This window comes from Salvelinus fontinalis, chromosome 9 (genome assembly GCF_029448725.1).
Source record: "Salvelinus fontinalis isolate EN_2023a chromosome 9, ASM2944872v1, whole genome shotgun sequence".
NCBI classification, from domain to species: Eukaryota; Metazoa; Chordata; class Actinopteri; order Salmoniformes; family Salmonidae; genus Salvelinus; species Salvelinus fontinalis.
The window spans coordinates 58,897,824-58,924,143 of NC_074673.1; the positions used below are offsets into that span (position 1 = coordinate 58,897,824).

The following is a 26,320-nucleotide window of genomic DNA, read 5'->3' on the forward strand; positions in this document are numbered from 1 at the left end:
GCTTTATTGGATTGGGAATCATATGTTTATATTAAACAAAGCAAGTGAAATAGATAAACAAAAATGAAATCAACAATTCAAAATGAACAATACAAATTACACTCACAAAAGTTCCCGAAAGAATAAAGACATTTTAAATGTCATATAATGTCTATATACAGTGTTGTAACAATGTGCAATTAAGGTACAAATGTAAAATAAATAAACATAAATATGGGTTGTATTTACAATGGTGTTTGTTCATAGTCAAAGCTTTCCTTAATTTTGGATCAGTCACAGTGGTCAGGTATTCTGCCACTGTGTACTCTCTGTTTAGGGTGAAATAGAATTCTAGTTTGCTCAGTTTTATTTGTTAATTCTTTCCAGTTTGTCAAGTAATTATATTTTTGTTTTCTCGTGATTTGGTTGTGTCTAATTGTGTTGCCGTCCTGGGGCTCTGCGGGGCCTGTTTGTGGTTGTGAACACAGCCCCAGGACCAGCTTGCTTAGGGGACTTCTCCAGGTTCATATCTCTGTATGTGATGGCTTTGTAATGGAAGGTTTGGGAATCGCTTCCTTTTAGGTGGTTGTAGAATTTAACGGCTCTTTTCTGGATTTTGATCATTCTCGGGGATCAGCCTAATTCTCCTCTGAATGTATTAATTGGTGTTTTACGTTGTATATGGAAAACATTTTTACAGAATTCTGCATGCAGTATTTTTAGCCAGATCCTAATTTGTATGTCAACTTTTATGTTCCTTTTAATGGAGTAGAAGGCCCTTCTTGCCTCTCAGATCGTTCACAGGTTTGTGGAAGTTACCTGTGGCGCTGATGTTTAGGCCGAAGTATGTATAGTTTTTTGTGTGCTCTAGGGCACCAGTGTCTAGATGGAATTTGTGTTTGTGGTCCTGCCAACTGGTCCTTTTTCGGAACACCATTATTTTTGTCTCACTGAGATTTACTGTCAGGGCCCAGGTCTGACAGAAACTCTGCAGAGATCTAGATGCTGCTGTACGCCCTCCTTGATTGGGGACCAAAGCACCAGATCATCAGCAAACAGTAGACATTTGATTTGAGATTATAGAAGAGTGAGGCCGAGTGCTGCAGACTGTTGTAGTGCCATCGCCAATTAGTAGATATATGTTGAGGACGGTGGGGCTTAAGCTGCATCCATGTCTCTCCCAACGGCCCTGTGGAATGGGTGTGAAAAAAAAAGAAGAAAAAAACGGGTGTGTTTTTTGCCCATTTTAACCACACACTTGTTTGTGTACATACATTTTATAATGTCGGATGTTTTCCCAAAACACAACATTCCATCAATTTGTATTGCAGACCCTCATGACAAATTGAGTCTAAAGCTTTTTTGAAATCAACAAAGAAAGCATGAGAAGACTTTGCATTTGTGACTGACCGGCTTAAATTGGTCTTATGTAGCAACATTAGACATTATTTTTTTTTTTTACATTGGTTAAAAGTAGAGACTCAGAGCTACAAATTGGTATATCATACACTGCATGTTTGAGGAATATTGGGAGAGTAATTCTGCTTTGAAAGTTGATAAATTTGAAAAACTCACTTTTGAGAAAAGTGCCTTTGAATGTTTTGGTACCTCCTGGAGAGCTCTCCTTTGTCTACTCCCATTCAGCATTGTTCACACCCTCTTAAGCCAGCCCCACCCATCTCTTTAAGGATTCACTGTAACGGCTTTCTTCTGTGGAAGAAGGAGAGGACCAAAGCGCAGCGTGATTAGTGTTCATCATGTTTAATAAAAAGACAATAAACTGAACACTTCCAAAATACAAAACAAACAAACGTGAAAACCGAAACAGTTCTATCTGGTGCAGACACACAAAGACTGAAGACAACCGCCCACAAACCCCAACACAAAACAGGCTACCTAAATATGGCTCCCAATCAGAGACAAACGACTAACACCTGCCTCTGATTGAGAACCATATCAGGCCAAACACAGAAACAGGAAAACTAGACACACAACATAGAATGCCCACTCAGCTCACGTCCTGACCAACACTAAAACAAAGAAAATACAAAAGAACTATGGTCAGAACGTGACATTCACATGTGAGGTCATGTGCTAAACAGTGAGTAGTGTAGTAAAGATTAATACTAAAAGTGGTAAAAGTAGTAGCCTACAAAACGGAAAAAATCCAGGTAAACAAAGTGTCCAGATAAAAATATTTCATAAATATTAGATAACGCTTACCCAGACACACTTGTCTAAATTGATGGGTCATGTGAAATAAATGTTATAACCCCCAGCCACATCCAGTGGTGGAAGAAGTACTAAATTGTCATACTTGAGTAAAAGTAAAAATACCTTAATAGAAAATGACTCAAGTAAAAGTAAAAGTCACCCAGTAAAATACTACTTCAGTAAAAATCTAAAAGTATTTGGTTTTAAAAATACTTAGGTATCAAAAGTAAATGAAATTGCTAAAATGTACTTAAGTTTCAAATTCGTTATATTAAATCAGACAAACCAATTTTAGTAAAACATTTTGGGTGTTAGGGAAAATGTATGGAGTTAAAAAGTACATAGTTTTTTTTCAGGATGTAGTGAAGTAAAAGTTATGTAGAGATACCCCCCCAAAAAATACCTAAGTAGTACTTTAAAGTATTTTTACTGAAGTACTTTACACCACTGAATGGTCCGTCCTAACCACGCATGAACAAGGGAATCTATATTCGGAGAGCCTGTTTCTGTCCTGCCCTTGACTTTGGTGCATGGCATTTGATGTCCATAGCCTCTTTGTCGCAAAACTCCCTGATCTTCTCAAAAATATAAGTTTGTCTAGCTGTGTCCCGTCAAGGTGGTGCTTGTACAGGCAGACCATCTATGGGAGGAAGGATGTCAGCGTTGCGCAGCAGCTGAAACCTGGTCCCGAAAGTCTGAACGCTCCTTGGTGACAACAACACCAGGCTCCAGAGCATCGAAGCTGTAAAACAAGCAATAACAAAAAAAATGTAGAGTACATTACAACCTTGCACAATATCAATTCCCCTCCCGAGTTTAGATAAGAAGAATAACCTCATACAATGAAAATTACATTCACCTGAAGTGCTGGTACTGCTTGATCTGTGGCAGCGGCCGGAAATACGGAGTCAGGTGTTGTTGCCAGCCATAGCTTTCCACCAGCACCGTTCCATCCTCCAGTCCAACCAGCGGTGGGATGTTGACCCCTGTCACAGTGCTGTCCTTCACCACACCAGCAATCTCAGACAAAGTGTTCACTCTGGTCTTTCTGAAGGGCTGCTTGATGAGGACGAAGCACAGATCGGTGGCAAACTTGGTGTGGCCTGTGATCAGGAAGTGAAGGTCCAGACTGTGATGGAGCTTGTGCATGGTCCGCCAGGCACAGTACCAGAGCACAAACTTGTTATTGTTTTGGACACTGCAGTGATCACATTTCAGGTCCACACGTGTTTCCCAACTCCGTAGATGGTGAAGAAATGGTGCATGTAGTTGATGACTGCGCTGCTGCCTTCGCTGGATGACATGCCTTCAATCAATCAATCAGAAGGATAGTATACCTGCAAACAAACAAAAGAACATGAAGATAAATTACGATTAATTGTCTCACCCCTGTAAAGCTGTCTTTACACAGCTCAGTGAAGTGTATTTGCCTGCCTCTCTTATATATCTATATATAATAATATATACACACACAGTTGAAGTCGGGAATTTTACATACACCTTAGCCAAAGACATTTAAACGCAGTTTTTCACAATTCCTGACATTTAATCCCAGTACAAATTACCTGTTTTAGGTCAGTTAGGATCACCACTTTATTTTGAGAATGTGAAATGTCAGAATAATGGTAGAGAGATGGTAGAGATAACTATTTATTTCAGCTTTTATTTCTGTCATCACATTCCCAGTGGGTCAGATGTTTACATACACTCAAATAGTATTTGGTAGCATTGCCTTTAAATTGTTTAACTTGGGTTAAAAGTCTCAGGTAGCCTTCCACAAATCAAATTTATTTATAAAGCCCTTCTTACATCAGCTGATATCTCAAAGTGCTGTACAAACCCAGCCTAAAACCCCAAACAGCAAGCAATGCAGGTGTAGAAGCACAGTGGCTAGAAAAAACTCCCTAGAAAGGCCAGAACCTAGGAAGAAACCTAGAGAGGAACCAAGCTATGAGGGGTGGCCAGTCCTCTTCTGGCTGTGCCGGGTGGAGACTAACAAGCTTCCCACAATAAGTTGGATGAATTTTAGCCCATTCCTCCTGACAGAACTGGTATAACTTTTGTAGTCAATTTTGTAGTCCTCCTTGCTCGCACACACTTTCAGTTCTGCCCACAAATGTTCTATAGGATTGAGGTCAGGGCTTTGTGATGGCCACTCCAATACCTTGACTTTGTTGTCCGTCAGCCATTTTGCCACAACTTTGGAAGTATGCTTGGGGTCATTGTCCATTTGGAAGACTCATTTGCGATCAAGCTTTAACATCCTGACTAATGTCTTGAGATGTTGCTTCATTTCAGTGAGGGAGTAGTGCTCTGTGCTGGGAGGTTTTTTCCGCTTGGGGATGTTCGTCTGTGGGGTTGTTTAATGAAGAGGTCTGGTCTGATTCGCTTGGGGTGGGGAAATCTTTCTCAAGAGAGAGCTTCTCTACTCTTCAATTTTGGGAAAGTCCAGCTGAAACTGTTTGGAGTTGCCCAGTACCAATACTGTTCCAGACTTGTACAGGTTGACATTGGCAGACTCTGAGTTCTTGTTGTCTAGTATCCTGAGTTTCCAACCAAGTACTTTCTCTTTCGAGTTCTGATCTCCAGCTATACTAATGAGGAGGAACATAGGCTAACACTTATTTTATAACATGAAACTTACCAAATTCTTTTTTTTTTCTGTTAATCAATGGGTAGTGTGTTAATATGTAACTGTGCCATACCAGGGGATGGTCTGTGCGGAAGATTAAGTTGCTTACGCTCCCATTTTTGTAGCAGTCAGCAAAACATGTCTATGTGTTGTCCATAAGGAGCTTCTTTTGTACTCTTTCCATACCTTCTAATTTTTTACATCCAAGGGGTACTGCATTGTAATGACCTCTGCACAGAGGGAGGCCAGTGAGCAGGGGCCTCAAAGTCCTCTGCATTTGGGTGGAGGAGGCTGTGGAACTCTCCTGTCCTTGTTGGGCTCAAGGGCTTTGACACCTCTCACTTCACACCTCCGTGCTAATTGAAGTTCCCATCTGGATCTGTTCTGTCTTAGCAAGCTTGGTAGTCTTAACTTAGCATTCAGTCCTTATAAAGTCAAATATATGATTATTATGTATTTTCCTTCGTGGCTTTAAAAGTAGCTTCAGACTAAACATTACTCACTCAGTTCCAGGTTGGGTGTTTTTTTCAGGTTTCTGTTGTGATTCTTGTTCTGGTCGTTGGTTTGCCATTGAATTCGCTGTATAGTCCTTGGGAATACGAATCTTTCGTAGCAGGAAGCCTTCCAGGTCATTTTGTCCAAAATCAGGTTGTAGGTTTGGAGTTTAGATTTTTCAGTGAAGGTCATGTTGTGGAAGGTAGTATCCTGTTCTTGTGGAAAAATCCAAGTTTATCTAACTCTAAATCTATCTTTTTGTGAAAACATGCTGAAACATTCAGGAGCTCGTCTACTCTTGACCTCTCTCTCTCTCTCTCTCTCTCTCTACGTATGTTCTTATTGTTTCCTTTGAAGAGGCCCCTCTGTCTTACCAGAACACACACAGAAGTGCCCTTCTGTGAGTGTTCCCTGTGCGAAGTAGCCTTCTTTCGGTCACCCTGTTCCCTTTATAGTGTACTACTTTTGATCAGGGCCCAAAATGGCCCAAAGTAGTGCACTATATAGGGAATAGGGTGCCATTTGGGACACAGTTCCTGACTCTGGTGGCCTACTACATTAAATTGTCTCTTCCGAAAGAGGATATACTTGATGGCTACAGGACGCAGCACTGTGTTGGAGTGCTGACTGGACACTTGATAGCAGTGTGTTGTGTGGGTTTGTTTGTGTGAGTGCGTGTTTGCGTGTGTGTGAGAGAGTGTGAGTGTTTATGCAGACGGGAGCGGAAGTGAGAGAGCGCAATTTCCTCGATCAAAGTTTGTTCCCGAAAGATGTAGCCTTTTGAATATCCTATCATTATAGAATATGCGTAAAATGCATCCTCCAATTTCAACGTCTGCCTATGCCCACACATATTGTCTCAATAAAATGTTATATTTTTATATATATATATATATATATATATTTTTTTTTTACCTCAACCTATGCATACTTAATATAAAAATAGGCCATCATCATTGTCAATTGTGAATGAGAAATATTCACTATTTAACGGTGAAATTGCATCTGCATGCCAATCATTTGATTGATCTCAGTCAGTTTCATGGGAATAGCCTATGCATTTTCATCTTCTTGAATTACTGTTTCGTGAGATGAATTAGAGCAGATGGTGCTATTAGCCTTTCTTGTATTTTGTTTCAGTCAAATCAAATTGTATTGGTCCCATGCACATACATAGCAGATGTTATCGCAGGTGTAGTGAAATGCTTATGTTCCTAGCTCCAACAGTGCAGTAATACCTACCATAGGTCTATATCCTACCTAGTTGCGCGATCTGTTGAGTTTTGGTGCATTTGTTTTTTTTTACGGGGACTATTCAGCTTCAGCTAACCATCCTACAGTCTCATTAGAAATGAAGCAATAGAACTACTATGCTATTATATTTGGGTTCTGTTATGTAAAATCCTAATTCATCATTGTGTGATCTTGCCAGACATTGATTCAGCTTTGATTTAACTTGACTAAATGAGAACCATTGTAAGAAGTGATAATCTTATATTTGTAATACTAAATATAAGTGATGAATAGCACTATTAGGTGTAGGCAACAGATCGTGATGAGTTTTATTTTAAACGATTGGAGCACCAGGATCGTGCAATGATGTTAAAGAAGTTGAAGCAACTTGTGGTGCTGAAGGATAGCTGAATGTTATCTCTGCCATTTGGCCTGTTCAGGAAAAAACAAACACTAATTTGCAGAATAGCCTAAAGGCCTATGACTACATGGTATAGCTATTGGTAGGCTAATATACAGTGCATGCTAATATACAGTGCATGCTAATATACAGTGCTTTCGGAAAGTATTCAGACCCCTTCCCCTTTTCCACATTTTGTTATGTTACAGCCTTATTCTAAAATTGATTAACTAAAAACATTTCCTCATCAATCTACACACAATACTCCATAGTGACAAAGCAAAAACAGTTTAATAGATTTTTTGCAAATGTATTAAAAATAAAACAAAACAGAAATACCTTATTCACAGAAGTATTCAGAACCTTTGCTATGAGACTAGAAATTGAGCTCAGATGCGTCCTGTTTCCATTGAACTTCCTTGAGATGTTTCTACAACTTGATTGGAGTCCACTTGTGGAAAATTCAATTGACTGGACATGATTTGGAAAGGCAGACACACCTGTCTATGTAAGGTCCCACAGTTGACAGTGCATGTCAGAGCAAAAACCGAGCCATGAGGTCGAAGAAATTGTCAGTAGAGCTCCGAGACAGCGTTGTGTTGAGGTAGAGATCTGGGGAAGGGTACCAAAACATTTCTGCAGAAGGTCCCCAAGAACACAGTGGCCTCTATCATTCTGAAATGGAAGAATGGAACCACCAAGACTCTTCCTAGAGCTGGCCACTTGGCCACAATTGGGGTAGAAGGGCCTTGGTCAGGGAAGTGACCAATAACCCGATGGTCACTCTGAAAGAGCTCCAGAGTTTCTCTGTGGAGATGGGAGAACCTTCCAGAAGGACAACCATCTCTGCAGCACTCCACCAATCAGGACTTTATAGTAGAGTTGCCAGACGGAAGCCACTTCTCACTAAAAGGCACATGACAGCCAACTTGGAGTTTATCAAAAGCCACCTAAAGGACTCTCAGACCATGAGAAACAATATTCTGTGGTCTGATGAAACCAATATTGAACTCTTTGGCCTGAATGCCAAGTGTCATGTCTGGAGGAAACCTGGCACCATACCTACGGTGAATCATGTTGGTGGCAGCATCATGCTTTGGGGATGTTTTTCAGCTGTAGGGACTGGGAAACTAGTCAGGATCGAGGGAAAGATGAACGGAGCAAAGTACAGAGAGATCCTTGATGAAAACCTGCTCCAGAGCGCTCGAAGACTCACCTTCCGACAGGACAACGACTCTAAGCACACAGCCAAGACAACGCAGGAGTGGCTTCGGGACAAGTCTCTGAATGTCCTTGAGTGGCCCAGCCAGAGCCCGGACTTGAATCCGATCTAACTTCTCTGGAGAGAACTGAAAATAGCTGTGCACTTCCCATCCAACCTGACAGAGCTTGAGAGGATCTGCAGAGAATAATGGAAGAAACTCAACCAAATGCAGGTGTGCCAAGCTTGTAGCGTCATACCCAAGAAGACTGGAGGCTGTAATCGCTGCAAAAGGTGCTTCAACAAAGTACTGAGTAAAGGGTCCGAAAACTTATGTAAATGTCGAATTTCAGTTTTACATTTTTAATACATTTGCAAACATTTCAAAAAACCTGTTTTTGCTTGGTCATTTGAGCGTATTTTGTGTAGATTGATGATGGAAAATTTGTTTGAATCAATTTTAGAATAAGGGTGTAACAAAATGTTGAAGAAGGGGCGTAAATATTTTCCGAATGCATTGTAAATACAAATACATTTAGCTTACATATAGTTTGATCTCATTGCACTGTTTGCGAGGAGAGCTTTATTTGCGATTATGCATTTCATTGTATTGTGTAGCTGTACTACGGTGTATCATAAATAAACTTTGATTTGATTATCTTCAACACGTTCGCAATATACCCGATTGCATATTTAAGAAAAACAGAGGTGAACTATCAGTTCAAATAAATTGGCCAAATAGGTCTACTGAACATAAATCATCATCCTACGATGCAGAATTGCAGGAAATTTGTTTTAAAACAGCTTTAAAATCAAGATGTTGGTGTGTTGTATTCATGCATCTCAATAAAATATCACCTAAAATGCATTTTTACCTCCAATTCACATGTCCAATTTCCCACCCTGACATACCAAAGTAGAACGGGCCTTGTGTCCTACCCAATATCCAGCTAAATATCCCAAGCAGGGCTACAGCAGGAGTCAAGTTCCTTGGGCTTTGCGGTGGCCACTCTGGTTAGGGTGTCCTTGGTAGGAACGGTGTCACCTTAACCAAGTGGTCACATATCGTTCACATATCATTGAGTTCTAATTTATCAAAGGAGGCTTGCCACCACCAGAGAGAAGACAGGAGAAGGAACCAGCATTTACCTCTCGGCTGCTATACCTATTTGTTTTTTCATTCCATCGTTTTTCAAGGAATTTTTGTGGTAATGAAATATAATTAATTTAAAATTGACTAGAAATAGTTTTAACAGCATCGTGTATTCTCACATTTTTAAGTGTCGCGCTCAGGCAGCACGACACCCCTGGGTGTGTTTGTGTATGAGTGACAGGGAGTGAGTTTGTGCAGACTCTCAGATTTCTGTCTCTGTGTTATTTATATGACACTTGAAGTGTAATATGAGATCTAGTTTAAGACTTCCCTCTGCCCTTCCTCTACCTTCTCTCATTTTCCACTGTTCTTCCTCTCTTCCTCCCCCTCCCCTCACTCCTCTTCAACCCTTCTCCCTCTCTTCCTTTACTCCACCCTCCTTCTCCTCCATCCTTTCTGAAATGCCTTTTTATACACTGAGGTACATAGAGCTGTAACTGTTGCATAGCTTGTCACACACACACACACTAGGGCTATTAAGGTGACTGTATTACCGCAACACCGGCGATCACGAGTCATGATGGCAGTCCAAATCCACGTGACCATTTAGTCACGGTCTGCTGATGGTCATTAGTAGCCTACCAAACTTGCTAACTGCCTGGTACTCAGCACTCTATTGTCCCTCTAATCACTCTGACACCAATGCAAATGTGAACGAAAATCTAATCAAACACTTCATGAGAGCCCATGAGCTCATGGTGTGCTACATTTCTATGGGCTATGCAATTGCGTAAGAAAACAGAGTTTTGATGGCCTCTTAAAAAAAGGAGGATCCATCAATTTTATATAGGCTAGGCCTACTATATTTATTTATCATCTTTCTTAATATTAGGGACATTGCTTAGCTTTACAACAGGAGTGTTGCCTACCTGGCTGGCATGGAAATGAACCATGGGAAAAGCGTCCTCCATTTGATATTTAAGTGCAGAGATGCTATTTAAGTGAATTTTTTTCTCCATGCCCATGTTCCAAAACCTAATTTCACACATATATTATTTAGTATATGTAAAGACAACCAGGAAATTAAGAATAGTCTGATGGGGGACAATATGTGACTCGTTTCAGAAAACTAGGCATCTGTTGGGCTCCCGAGTGGCGCAGTGGTCTAAGGCACTGCGTCTCAGTGTTAGAGGCATCACTACAGACCCCCTGGCGCACAATTGGCCCAGCTTTCGCTGGGGTAGGCCGTCATTGTAAATAAGATTTTGTTCTTAACTGACTTGTCTAGTTAAATAAAAAATAATATAAATGTTGCGTGTCACTACTTTAAAAAAGAAATCTAAATACGTTTATTGGCAGAAAGGCCTTCTGGAACATGTGAACTTTCATGTGCCTTAATAACAAACTTGTATGCTATCTGTAAATACGAAAAAGAAAATAAATTACGAGCCTAGTTGGTTTAGCCATGGAAAAAATAAGAAACCTTCCCGCTAGCCATGATTGGCTGAGATAATAAGTGGTCTGAACATGCCGAGAGATGAGTTTGGATTGGTCTGCCGTGTAGCCCACTTCTGTCTACAATATGAGCTGGTCAGTATGTGTAGGTAATCCTTTCTATCGCAGATCGAGTTTTGAAATCAGTGGATTTAGAGTATGATAGCTAAGGAGTTGGAGAAATGTGCCGTTTGATTGCAAATATGCAGACGAAGTCGAAAAGAGAAAACACACAAGGCTGTTGTATAAAACACCTGTCTCCAGATTACATTTTTAAACTAAGGGCAACCATGGCATCTGTGACAGAGAGGGAGAAGTGTCCATCCATGTATATGGGTAAGATAGTGTAGCTCACCACATTTTCAGATATTACACATTTTTCTAATTTAGTCAAAAAGTAGTTTTCATTTCAAGTTAAAGTGTACTGTTAGCTAGCTAGCTAATGTTAGCTGGCTGGCTAGCTAATGTTACGTGTATGATCTTTGTAGTATTCGTATCTCAGAGCCATTTGCGTTGCTTGTTATAGCCTAATGTTAGCTAGCTTACGTTGAACCTGGTTGGTTTGCTACCTGCATATTCATGCAGGGTAGGAACGTTATCAATTGGGATTATGGTACTGTGGTACTGGGATTATGGTACATTGTTTAGCTAGCTAGCTACATGTCTAAACGAAAGACGCCACTATGCAAGTAACTATTCAATAGAATCTTTATGATGTCACTGCGACAACTGTCGATATACGTAGCTGGTAAATTCACTCTGGCTATCTACTCCATTTTAAGAGCCTCTCACCTGACTGTGCTAGAGCTCAGAATAACTGACAAATTTACAAACGCTCAACACCAATTGAATGTGGCCGGTGCCAGTAAACATTGGCAATAAAGCATAAATAAATTGATGCCAGCAGCACAGTGGCAGTCACCAACACTCAGGATAACATAAAAACAGCCTAACCAGCTCTGCTAGGGCAAGAAAAATGGTCGGAGTGAGCTGTTTGAGTGAGCTCTCATTTGTGTCTGGAAGTAGCTAGCAAGCTAGCCAACTTTAGCCAGTTAGCTTGGGTGCTTGACTGCTGTTGTTACTGTTGTTATGTCAGAATGCTCGGATCAACCCTACTTTTCGGCCAGAGCGTTCGGTGTGCGTTTTGAACGCTTCAGAAATATGGGAAATAAATGCAGCAAGCCAAGTTCTGTGACTACGCGTGACGATGTGAAGCTAACTGGACTTGAAAGGATGCCATGCACTGTTTTTTTTTCCATACACAAAAAGCTACAAACACAGGAGTGCACGCTGCGGCCAAAGGTTTCACGCGGTGAGTCAATTGCTTTACATATTTTACCATTATTTGTGTGTGGCATAGTTTTGGATAATTTCTACAGTATTAGGATTCCTATCCCTCCCTGAATTGTGCAACACGCCTCCTGCCAGACACCATGTTTTCAGGTTAGCTAGCTAACCAATAGACAAAATAGCTAGTTAGCTATCTAACCCACACCTTGTAATACAAAACATTGAAGGATATCGGTTTGATATGTGATGATGGACGTATGGCTTTGAGAAATAAACAATCTTCTCATCCTAACCATGCTTTTTGGCAGTATGTAACTATGCCACCTAGCTAGCTTGCTGGAGAGCAGCTACAGGCCTCAGAGTTATCTGGCATGGAGGTGCACAAAATGGCGGAGCTCTGAATGCAGTGCTGCCTGCCTACATTGTAGCACTGCCAGCATTACAGTAAGGGAATTTAATGGCACATTTAGAGAAGATAAAACACGAGGTTACAAACCAATTCTGAATTGGATGCTTACGTTCTAATGAAATATGTTTATTTTCTGTGGACAGAAATAACTTTAACTTAGGTGTGAAACATAAATTTTATTTTATCAATTTTATTTTGTCAAATTAAATCTGTATGAACAGTTATGGGGCAACATTATTTTACATGTAGACTACTTATCATTTAAGCTTACTGTATAATAGTAACACTCCTAATATTGACACTTTCTCTCTTCAGGCCATACTGAAGGATGATGGTACTCATCTAAGCTTCATGCTACCAATTAAAGGTAAGCTTTGTATTAAATATCTGGAGATACACAAAATAATGCCTTGTTGTGGCAGATTTTTCAAAAGGGTTGTACAAGGTTGTGACTAGATAGACTATAGCTACAACGGGAAGTGAGTTTTTGTGGCAGGTTAGAAGAGCATTTTAGCTAACCCTAACCTAATTCTCCTAACCTGCTATGTAAGTTATTCTAACCTGCTACAAAAAAAGTCACTTCCGGTCATAGCTGTTATAACATGTACGCTGGGAGTCGGGAAGCAAGTACAGGGAGTGCAAATGTAATAATAAATACAAACGTAAGAAACATGACTAGCGTACATGAAACAGAAACAGAGTCAATTACACCTGAGGAAAGAACCAAGGGGAGTGACAGATATAGGGGAGGTAATCAGGAAGGTGATGGAGTCCAGGTGAATCTCATGAGGCGCAGGTATGCCTAACGATGGTGGCAGGTGTGCATAATAATGAGACCACTGGCTACGTTGAGCGCCAGAGAGGGGGAGTAAACGTGACAGCTGTATTCCACCTAGTCAAAACTGTTGTACAGGGGAGAATACCAATTGCATTTTCTGGATTCCTCACATCCTCTCTCCTCACCTCTTTCTCAAGAGGTCCCTCCATTCTGACCTTATCCAATGAGTTTTGATCCAATACAAATAGAAAGGGAGAATGTCCAATCACCTTAATACTGCTCCCAAATAGGCCTGTTAATGAACATAATCAGAAGCATTTTACAGATCAGATTGCATTCACACATCTCCAGTAGTTGCATTGCAAGCACGCCACGGACGTTGTCCCCATAAAACCAGGGAGGTGAATCGTTCTAATAGGTTTGGTTGTTGTAACACTTTACGAAAAAACAAGCAATCAGTTCAAAATAATTACAATAAATACATGTGAAATGTAATGATATCGTAAAATAGCCAGGATACAAAAAGGCTTGGGTTTTGAACATATGAAATGGAAAACAACACATTTTTACAGGTTACAGATCATTTCTAAATACAAGGTTCACGGTATTCACTGAGGACCTCCTCTCACCTTTTATGATGGGAATGGACACGTAGCCTACATCATGATATAGGGTTTTATGCACGTCCAAAACGGGACCTGCATGGCTAAAATAATGGCCTACCTATGCATAGATAAAAAAGGGAATGTCAGCTCACTGTTAACTCTCTCAAACCTGATATTTTAATTTCTTTATATATATTTTTTTTATTTTAATTCACCCTTATTTTACCAGGTAAATGGACTGAGAACATATTCTCATTTATAGCAACAACCTGGGGAATAGTCACAGGGGAGAGAAGGGGGGATGAATGAGCCTATTGTACACTGTGGATGATTAGGTGACCGGGATGATATGAAGACCAGATTGGGATTAAGTTTTGGTGATTAAGATTTATTTCCAAACGGTCTCAGGAGCCAAACTCTTAAATCGACAGTATTGACTACTTCGCGATTGCATTGGGCAGACAAAAAACAGCGGCTATGCTTGATTTTTTATAAAATAAAATGAAATGGGGGGGAAAAACACATTTTGGCAGTGTGCGTCACAGCTGAATAGGCTGTGTCTCCGCTGTCCAAATTCATGCCATAACCAACTGCGTTACTACTAAATACAGCTTTTGGTTGTTCTTAAATATCCCTATCAGCGCTTTGGACCTCAAATATTTCCACCCCGCCCATCTGAGCGCAAGCAAGATGATATCAAATAGGTACATTTCCGGACCTGATGTTAGGGCTGGAAAAGGCCAGTGTGACAGTTTTCACACTAGCGATCCGCCTTAACGCCAGCCGAAAATAGAGCCCTAAATATAGAAATGTTTCTCTGGTGGATAATCTTTACATTTTTATTGTTGATGTACCAGGTTAGAATAGTAAGTCTATGTCATAAAATGTATTTATGATTATTTATCATTTTAGGAAGTACATCATGTCAACAGGGCATACCACTGTGTCAACAGGGCATACCACTGTTCTCCGTGCTCATCCTGTGTTGCTACGTGAAGAAGTTTAGGATTTTTCAAAACATGCAAGGTAGGTTTCTGGTTAACTGTTGATTATTGTGCCAATTCCCAATTAACCCACATAGTCCCTATCCACCTATGGTTATCTGAGAGGATTAGATGGGTGAGTATGGTGTTAACTTTATCCAGCCAACCATCGGTCAGGGTGGATATATTGTCCTAGAACATGTCGGTATAGTATTCTCATCTCAAGTGGATTTGTGTAATTCAGGTGGAGGATTCTGACGAGCCGGAGCTTGGTGACGCACCGGTAGCCCTACTTACGATCGTCAGTGACAGCGCCAAAAAGCAAGTCCACTACAATCCGGTCAAGATTCCCGTTATCCTGGAGAGTGAAATTGTGGTGACCGACAGTGGGATTCAGAGAGAGGATAGACCATATTTTGTATATTCTGTGTCCTGTCTCCTCTCCTCCTTCTCAAAACACATTGGAGGACACGAGGAATCAAGGAGAGAGGATGCAGGGAATCGAGGAAATTCAACTGAAATTACGCCACTTAATATTGGCTGTGTTAGTATTACACAGATTATATGCAGGCCTGTGTAGAATAATAGGAGAAGCATGCCACCATTATGTTTTATGCTGCACAAAATCTATTGTCTTGGTGACCACTGACCTTTTACTGTGGGGATCAATTTTACTCTTGAGATATGTTCATTTTTACTGATTCATTAATATATAGTTACTTTGTTCCATGCATGTTGTCCATTGTTTGTAAAACGTGGCAGTTAGATAGGCCTACCACTGACCAAAATAATTTTGGGGCTTACGTACAGTTGATGTTGGAAGTTTACATACACCTCAGCCACATATATTTAAACTAGTTAGGATCACCACTTTATTTTAAGAATGTGAAATGTCAGAATAATAGTGGAGAGAATGATTTATTTCAGCTTTTATTTCTTTCATCACATTCCCAGTGGGCCAGAAGTTTACATACAGTTGAAGTCGGAAGTTTACATACACCTTAGCCAAATATATTTAAAATCAGTTTTTCACAATTCCTGACACTTAATCGTAGTAAAAATGCCCTGTCTTAGGTCAGTTAGGATCACCTCTTTATTTTAAGAATGTGAAATGTCAGAATAATAGTAGAGAGAATGATTTATGTCAGCTTTAATTTATTTCATCACATTTCCTGTGGGTCAGATGTTTACATACACTCAATTAGTATTCGGTAGCATTGCCTTTAAATTGTTTAACTTCTTTGGGATAGGGAGCGGTATTTTGACGTCCGGATGAAAAGTGTGCCCAAAGTAAACTGCTTGCTACTCAGGCCCAGAAGCTAGGATATGCATATAATTGGTAGATTTGGATAGAAAACACTCTAAAGTTTCTAAAACAGTTAACATAAGGTCTGTGAGTCTAACAGACCTGAAACCCCGAGGACAAACCATCCCCCCTATATTCATCCTACCACTGATTTCAATGGCTGGCACTTTTATAATAGGGCAAAATTGTGCCCGATTGCAGTTCCTAGGGCTTCCACTAGATATCAATAGTCTTCAGAAAGAGTTTCAGGTTGGTCTTTGGAAAAATGAGCCAGAAATTTTACTTTTTCTAGGTGGCTCCCATTTTGGCTGTGGTGTTTCCAAGCGCGTGAATGAGAGCGCGTTCTTTGGTATTTTTCTCTGGTAAAGACAATAGCGGTTCTCCGTCTTAAATTTGATTGTTTATTTGCGTATTAGGCTACCTGTTGTTTGATTATAAACGTTGATTGACTTGTTTGGATAAGTTTATTGGTAACATTTGGGATACATTTTGAAGGATGGAAACCGAGTGGATTAATGACTGAAGTGCGCCAGCTAAACTGAGTTTTTATGGATATAAAAAAGGACTTTATCGTACAAAAGGACCATTTGTAATGTAACTGGGACCATTTGGAGTGCCAAAAGAAGAAGATCTTCAAAGGTAAGGCATATATTATATCGCTATTTCAACTCCCTGGTTGAAAATAATTTGTTATGCATTTGTGTGCTGGGTGCTGTCCTCAGATAATCGTATGGTTTGCTTTCGCCGTAAAGCCTTTTTGAAATCTGACACGGCGGCTGGATTAACAAGTTAAGCATAATTTTGATGTATTGCACTTGTGATTTCATGAAAGTTTAATATTTATAGTAATTTAATTTGAATTTGGAGCTCTGCAATTTCACTGGAAATTGTCGAAATGGGACGCTAGCGTCTCATTGATCCGCTTGAGGTTAACTTGGGTCAAACGTTTCAGGTAGCCTTCCACAAGCTTCCCACAATAAGTTGGGTGAATTTTGGCCCATTCCTCCTGACAGAGCTGGTGTAACTGAGTCAGGTTTATAGGCCTCCTTGCTCACACACGCTTTTTCAATTCTGCCCATACATTTTCTATGGGATTGAGGTCAGGGCTTTGTGATGGCCACTCCAATAGCTTGAATTTGTTGTCCGTCAGCCATTTTGCCACAACTTTGGAAGTATGCTTGGGGTCAGTGTCCATTTGGAAGACCCATTTGCGATCAAGCTTTAACATCCTGACTAATGTCTTGAGATGTTGCTTCAATATAGCCACATAATTTTCCTGCCTCATGATGCCATCTATTTTGTGAAGTGCACCAGTCCCTCCTGCAGCAAAGCACCCCCACAACATGATGCTGCCAACCCCATGCTTCACGGTTGGGATGGTGTTCTTCGGCTTGCAAGCCTCCCCCCTTTTCCTCCAAACATAATGATGATCATTGTGGCCAAACAGCTCTATTTTTGTTTCATCAGACCAGAGGACATTTCTCCAAAAAGTACGATCTTTGTCCCCATGTACAGTTGCAAACCGTAGTCTGGCTTTTTTATGGCGGTTTTGGAGCAGTGGCTTCTTTCTTGCTGAGCGGCCTTTCAGGTTATGTCGATATAGGACACGTTTTACTGTGGATATAGATACTTTTGTACCTGTTTCCTCCAGCATCTTCACAAGGTCCTTTGCTGTTGTTCTTGGATTGATTTGCACTTTTCGCACCAAAGTACGTTCATCTCTAGGAGACAGAACGCGTCTCCTTCCTGAGCGTTGTGACGGCTGCGTGGTCCCATGGTGTTTATACTTGCGTACTATTGTTTGTATAGATGAATGTGGTACCTTCAGGCATTTGGAAATTGCTCCCAAGGATGAGCCAGTCTTGTGGAGGTCTACAATGTTTTTTCTGAGGTCTTGGCTGATTTCTTTTGATTTTCCCATCATGTCAAGCAAAGAGGCACTGAGTTTGAAGTTATGCCTTGAAAAACATCAACAGGTACACCTCCAATTGACTCAAATGATGTCAGTTAGCCTAGAAGCTTCTAAAGCCATGACATAATTTTCTGGAATTGTCCAATCTGTTTAAAGGCACCTGTCAACTTAGTGTATGTAAACTTCTGACACACTGGAATTTTGATACAGTGAATTGTAAGTGAAATAATCTGTCTGTAAACAATTGTTGGAAAAATTGCTTGTGTCACGCACAAAGTAGATGTCCTAACCGACTTGCCAAAACTGTAGTTTTGTGTGGAGTGGTTGAAAAACGAGTTTTAATGACTCCAACCTGAGTGTATGTAAACTTCCGACTTCAGCTGTATGTAAAGAAAAACCCTTGAATGAGTAGGTGTGTCCAAACGTTTGACTGGCACGGTACATATATCTGCGTGCATCCGAATTGTTTAGAGTAGCTGCCTCTCTTTGTCTCCACTCCCTCTCACACTATTCTCAGGTTTGCAGCTCTTGTTTTTATATCTTACAGGTGACGTCTCTATTTTCTCTAAGCGTGATTGTTGAACACACGGGTGGGATTCTATATCGCCAGCCAACCAAACATCTACCCTGTAGGGAGAGATTTCGTTAAAGCACTGCATGGTTTTGTCGGACTGATCTAAACCCCTCCGACACACACACACATACAAGTGCATACACAAACGCACGCACACACACACACACATCATTGTTAATGTTCCTGCCATATTCTGCCTGCACGGTTGGTTTACCCTGTTGTTGTCTTGTTACTGCCAGATATGGTGTCGCTTTTCAAGCAGGGAGTTAAAACAGAAAATCTTTCCGCCCCCTCGTCTGACTCGTCTGACTCGTCTGTCTGTCTGTCTGTCTGTCTGTCCTGCTACTGCTGAGCTAACATGGTCTGCCTTCAGAGAAACAGCAGACACAGATACCATGGTGTGTTCCTGTAACATGGTCTGCCTTCAGAGAAACAGCAGACACAGATACCATGGTGTGTTCCTGTTGTGACTCTATGTCTGTCTGTCTGTCTGTCTGTCTGTCTGTCTGCCTGTCCTGCTACTGCTGAGCTAACAAGCTCTGCCTTCAGAGAAACAGCAGACACAGATACCATGGTGTGTTCCTGTTGTGTCTGTCTGTCTGTCTGTCTGTCTGTCTGTCTGTCTGTCTGTCTGTCTGTGTTTGTCCTGCTACTGCTGAGCTAACAAGGTCTGCCTTCAGAGAAACAGCAGACACAGATACCATGGTGTGTTCCTGTTGTGACTGTCTGTCTGTCTGTCTGTCTGTCTGTCTGTCTGTCTGTCTGTCCTGCTACTGCTGAGCTAACAAGGTCTGCCTTCAGAGAAACAGCAGACACAGATACCATGGTGTGTTCCTGTTGTGACTGACTGTCTGTCTGTCTGTCTGTCTGTCTGTCTGTCTGTCTGTCTGTCTCTCTGTCTGTCTGTCTGTCTGTCTGTCTGTCTGTTTGTCCTGCTACTGCTGAGCTAACAAGGTCTGCCTTCAGAGAAACAGCAGACACAGATACCATGGTGTGTTCCTGTTGTGTGTGTCAGTGTGACAGAGAGCTGTTAATGTGTGAGAAGGGTGTGTATGTTCTGTTTGCATTCCTGTAAGATTAGGTGGTCTGACATGTTTTTGATTGTATCTGTGTCTAATGTCACACATGCAGCTAACAATAATATATGGAAATGTCTGCCCTACTCAAAATTACAACCAACTAATTGCAGCATTACCGCAAAAATGGAAGAGTCAAGTGGAAGGGGGCGAAAGTAAGGAACTTGTCTGTCAGCCCTGCGTTAAAGACCAACATTGGCTAAAGAAAACTGCGATGAATAAAAACGAATACCAGTTTAATTTAAGAAGCAAAAAATTGACAGCTGTGCCATACAGATTGCAAAATAGTTGGGAAGAGATTTTCTATATACTGATTCCATGACAAATGGTTTAGGAACTGATACACAAAACAACGCTGGATTAAAAACGTAGAGTTTTTCTATTTAAATGATTATAGATATGGGGGATGCAACCATCCCAGGTCTGCAAATTTTGCTGTGAAGAGACAGTATCATTATATAATTTATTTTGGTACTCTCCATGTACAGTACCAGTCAAAAGTTTGGAAGTAGCCACCCTTTGCCTTGATGACAGCTTTGCACACTCTTGGCATTCCCTCAACCATCTTCACCTGCAATGCTTTTCCAACAGTCTTGATGGAGTTCCCACATATGCTGAGCACTTGTTGGCTGCTTTTCCTTCAGTCTGCGGTCGAACTCATCCCAAACCATCTCAATTGGTTTGAGGTCGGGTGACTGTGGTCATCTGATGCAGCACTCCATCACTCTCCTTCTTGGTCAAATTGCCCTTAAACAACCTGGAGGTGTGTTGGGTCATTGTCAAGTAGAAAAACAAATGATAGTCCCACTAAGCGCAAACCAGATGGAATGGCATATTGCTGCAGAATGCTGTGGTAGCCATGCTGGTTAAGTGTGCCTTGAATTCTAAATAAATCCCAGACAGTGTCACCAGCAAAGCACCCCCACACATCACACCTCCTCCTCCATGCTTCACAGTGGGAACCACATATGTGATCATCCGTTTACCTACTCTGCATCTCAAAAATACATGGTGGTTGGAACCAAAAATCTCAAATTGGGACAGATATCCACCAGTCTAATGTCCATTGCTTGTGTTTCTGGGCCCAAGCAAGTCTCTTCTTATTATTGGTGTACTTTAGAAGTGCTGGTAATGAACGTATCCTCTGCAGCAGAGGTAACTCTGGGTGTTCCTTTTCTGTGGCGGTCCTCATGAGAGCCAGTTTCATCATAACGCTTGATGTTTTTTGTGACTGCACTTGAAGAAACTTTCAAAGTTCTTGAAAATTTCCAGATTGTCTGACCTTCATGTCTTCAGATAATGATGGACTGTCATTTCTCTTTGCTTATTTGAGCTGTTCTTGCCATTATATGGACTTGGTAATTTACCAAATAGGGCTATCTTCTGTACACCATCCCTACCTTGTCACAACACAACTGACTGGCTCAAAATGCATTAAGAAGGAAAGAAATTCCACAACTTAACTTTTAACAAGGCACACCAGTTAAATGAAATGCATTCCAGGTGACTACCTCATGAAGCTGGATGAGAGAATACTTTGAAGAATCTCAAATATAAAATGTATTTTAAAACTTTTTTTTTGGTTATTACATGATTCCATATGTGTATATTTCATTGTTTTGATGTTTCCACTATTATTCTACAATGTAGAAATTAGTAAAAAATAAAGAAACTCTTGAATGAGTAGGTGTGTCCAAACTTTTGACTGGTACTGTAACTAAACTTCACAAGCTAGAAGCAGACAGGCAGTCAAAGTTTTTTTTTTTTTTTTTTTTTGTCTCACAGAGCTTACAACCAACTTAAACACCTGCACAGAAGTGAAAAATGTGTACACTTACTGAGCAAAACATAATTTACAGCATCAAGTTATTAGATTGTATATGCCACATGAATGACTATGGTGGTGACAGGCTTCAGCGACAATTCCTCAAATTGTAGACAACCCCACGCAGAAGAGGTAGGATAGGCTCCTGTAGCTTTTCTCTGAAAATACACATACACACATTAGCTAATGTACAGAACTAAATGAAAGCAATAATCCAGATTCAACATGGTGATGTGTTATAATCAGGGCATGAAACACACATTTTGGTCCACTTGCCACTTGGGCAGGTACAGTTGATTAAACAATCTACCAGCCACTATACTGTATTTGTGACGCAGCAGCACGCAGCACGGCGTGTATGACAGACGTTAATACTTTAGAGGAGTGGCATTTTAAAGTAAAAAAAAAACACACATTTTTTCATTAAAATGTTTTTTCTTTTGCAGATATGCCTTCTTGAACGTGAACTTTCATGTGCCTTTGTGAAAGATACAGCCATGGAGAACTGCAAACGTGTTGCTACAGCTCCCAACAAGCATTGCACTCCGATGTTTACTTCAACATAGTGTGCAGTACACATATAAACAATAGCCTAAATCAGTGTTAATTTTGACACTTCATTTTTTTTTTTTTGTCTAGTCTTAGTAATTTTGGCTAAAATATCATCAAGTCATATTTGTTTTATTTGAATAGTGATTTAGTCTAGTTATTGTCAAAATGACGAAAACATTGGGCCATTTTAGTAACTAAATGCCCTTTCATTTTAGTCACAACACATTTGTATTGCCTCATTAACCCATAGTTAGCATAAACCACTGACTTCCATGTGCACAAACATACATACCCTTGTCCTACCAACATATTTTTTCTGTATAACACCCTATTCATTTCAAAACAGGAGAAATATGACAAACATACAGTTTATAGTAATATACTGTATAAGAATGATCTGGCCATGTAAATTCCCAATTCAGCTTACATAGTGCACATTACATGCAAAACAAACAGACACACACAAGCGCAGACAGCGAGAGAGAGGGACAGAGAGAGACAGATAGAGTACCACAATCACCAGATGATTCTGCAAAGTATTGGCAAAGTATTATGGGTTGCACCTCCGCCACTCGGTCGCTTCGTTGCCATTGTTATCAACGTTCCACAGACGCCGCAGCTACATTGATGTCCAAAAGTAGAACAGGGGCTAATGACTTTGAATCGGAGCTAATGACTGTTTCGCCCAGTGATGTAGTCGAGTCACTAAACCTCGAGTCTGAATCGAGTCCCAAAGTCCCCTTTGCTCGAGTCCAAGTTCGAGTCACCACTGGTCGATTCAAGAGTCGAGTCTGAAGTCTGAGTCCCAGTGCTCAAAATAATGTTATTTACCCTGTCAGATATAGTACAATGGCAAGAGGAATTTTGTCAATAAATTGTTGGCTATCCCTTTTCCTTTCTTTCTCTGCACCAAATGTTTGCATATAGGCTACAGGTAATGAATAGAGCTGACGTTATTCCTTATTCAACATGTCAGAGAGGCATGTTTGTTCGACATAGAAGTATTTCTATCTGAACGTTCCAAAACGTTGCATGCTGCTGAACGCACCCCAGGTTGTTAGGTATAGCTAGCTAATGAGTTAACAGGACTGAACAAGGTGTAGCCTGAACAAATTGTTAATGGTGCAGTCTGGAAGTAGCCTAGTTGTAGAATGGCCCACATATGCAGCACGCCAATGCACCATAGAAAGAAAATAATTTGTGCCGGTAATATGGGTATTATCTTTTGAACGGTAAGGGCTAGAATCATGACATTTTCTCTGATGAAAAGAGGGAGGCTTGGCTGTGTTGGCCATTTAACCTGGCTATGAAATGTGGTGGGGAAAATGAGACTACAAATTCAAAGATGGCATACTTTTCTACACTTAAGGGAGAAACACACATAGCTGGACTGTTGTTTTACTATTAAACTCAATGCTGCTATTGTTTTTCATTTCATAATGCAGCTTGTGTTTCTTAACCAGTCAAAAGGTAGCTAATTAGACGGCTGGACGGTGACTGGTTAGCCACGTGGAAGCAAGAGAGTCACCTGCGTGATGTGTATAATCTGAGGTGGAGCCTGAGCGGAGCCTGTCTGCCCACACGCATCGCTTCTCCCCCATAGCTCACCAGCTGAAGTAGGCTGTGTGTGCCGGGTGTGGCGCATCCTTGTCCAGTCAAATTAGTTGTCAGATTTTAGTCATCGAGATAATTTCATCTCATTTTAGTCAACTGAAATTTGATTTTTTTTTTGTTGAGTTCGTTTTTTTCTGGGTCTATTTAGTTAGTTATAGTCTCGTCAATTGCCACTGAAAAATAGGTGTTTTCCGAATATTTTAGTCACTATTTTTGATGATAAAATTCACATAGGCCTAAATGTAGGCTAATTTTGCTGAGGGGCATTGAGGAAATTCGGGATCTTTCCCCCACGCGTTTTTGATTGACCTATTTACCGCATGTATGCCCATTGGAAGCGGATAAAGAGATGGAGAACATTCTGAAGTTTGATTGCAAATGAGAGTTGAAAAGAGAACTCAGAATTCTTATGGCATTGCACACTATTTAGTGTGAACCGAAATGACTTCATACAACGGCCCAAGCATACTGTACAAATAATATGCAAACGACAGAGGACTTGTTACTTAGCCAATCAAAGGAGTTCCCATCCCCCGTGAAGCACTCATCCATGTATACGGGTAAGAGTCTAGCTACATTTTCAGAAATATGTTTCTAATTTAGACAGAAAGTCATTTTCAATGAAAATTAAATAAAGTTTACTGTTAGTTAGCTAGCGAGCTACTTGTATGATCTGATATTTTTCATACTGCATAATTTCATGCATGTTGGCTAGCTATGACAATCCGTTTGTGTTGCTATATTGTATGGGTTGGTATTATGGTTAATTGTTTAGCTAGCTAGCTAGCTACATGTCTTAACAAAATACTTCTCTTCGCCAGATGATTACATGACCCATCAATTTAGACAGGTGTGTCTGGGGGTGATTTACAGCCATATTATGTTTAATGAACATGTGTATATGTCTAAACACTAGTGAAATATCCACTTACTGTAGCTAGATTTCTATTTTTCGGTCTATTTCCCTGTTTTACAGCTTCAATACTCTGGAGCCTGGTGTTGTTGATGCCAAGGAGCGTTCGAATTCAGTCGGGACCAGGTTTCAGCTGCTGCGCAACCCGGACGTCCTTCCTCCCAGAGATGGTGTGTCTGTACGAACACTACCTGGACTGGACACAGCTCGAAGAGCATATCTTTTTGAAAAGATCAGGGAGTTTTGCGATTTAAGAACTCATGGACATCACATGCCCTGAACCAAAATCGAAAGGCAGGACAGAAACAGGCTCTCAGAATATATAGAATCTCCTGGTTGATGCATGAAACAGACGACCCAGTCCACCACTACAGTAAGACTGCTGAACGGCTAATCATTGGCTGTCTACTTGCGCTCTCTGACTATTTGCACTGATTATGCACATTCACCTGACTCTCTCATAACACTCTCTCACACACACACACACACACACACACAACTACCATACGTTGCTGCTACTATTTATTATATTTTTCCTGCTGCTCAGCCACATTACCCCTGATTGTATGCAAATAACTACTTCATCTATCGTCAGCATCACTGCCATCATTATTGATATTGGTATTGTTCTTGTACATAGTTTAAATTCTTGTGGTCCCGTGTCGATCAGTTGATGGAGCATGTCTCTTGAAATGTCAGGGTTGTGGGTTTGATTCCCATGGGGGACCAGTACGAAAATGAATGCACTCACTACTGTAAGTTGCTCTGGATGAGTGTCTGCTAAAATGGAAATGTTATGTTCTTTGTCTACTGGCATTGACACTTTTTAAAAATGTTTATACTGATACTTTTATGTTGATTTTTTCAAAAGTTTTTTTGATGTTGATGTAGGGCAAGGACTAGATAAACTGTATTTTTACCTGGAGTTATTACTTACTGTAGGCCACTACTTTCACCACTGTCACTCGCACTCAGTTTAGCACAAGGCCATAGACAGACACTTGTCCCCATGTGATTCCTTAAAGAGATGGGTGGGGGCTAATGCTTGAGAGGGTGTGAAGGATGCTGAATGGGCGTTAACAAAGAACAGCTCTCTGGCAAGTTAAAAACTTTGAAAGGCTTTTACTCAAACCTGGGTATACAAGATTATCAACTTTTAAAGCCACATAGCTTTCCCATAGCTTTCTCCAACTGTATGATATACCATTAAGAAGAGTCTGGGCTTTTATACAATGTAAAAAAAAAAGATTAAAAAAAAAAAGCAAATAACGTATATTCTACATAAGCCCCCAAAGACAAATTGTGTAAAAAATGTTTTGCCATAGTTACACCAAACTAGTAAGAAGTGATGTGGTATATTGCTCAATGTTATAAACATTTTTGTGGCCTGACTTTTTTAAACAAAATGTCACAGGTGAGGCAGAATTGTTCAGCTGCCCCTTTAAGGGTGGGAGGTAACCGTGGCAATGAGGTCACTCAAGTTGCTCTAATCATTGTGACAGTGTAGCTAGTGGTCAATTGCCTTTGCTAGCACCCTTACAAAAATGTACCAAGGTACTATTATGGTACTTTCATTTATACCATGGTACTACCATGGTACTTTCACTTATACCATAGTGTAGTCTGAATCCTGGAAATGTAGCATGGTTTTTGATTTTAGCCTTGAAGTATGACGGTACTACCATGGTACTGCCATTGCACCTAAATATTACCATGGTATTGCATCATTTATACCATGGTGA

The 26,320-nt window shown here is 40.5% G+C and overlaps 1 protein-coding gene across 1 annotated transcript in view; it reads left to right on the top strand.

Annotated features, from left to right (window-relative positions):
• Positions 1-26,320, top strand: part of b4galnt4a (beta-1,4-N-acetyl-galactosaminyl transferase 4a) — a 430,046-nt gene that overhangs the window by 301,203 nt on the left and 102,523 nt on the right. The gene's annotated exons all lie outside the window — the stretch shown is intronic.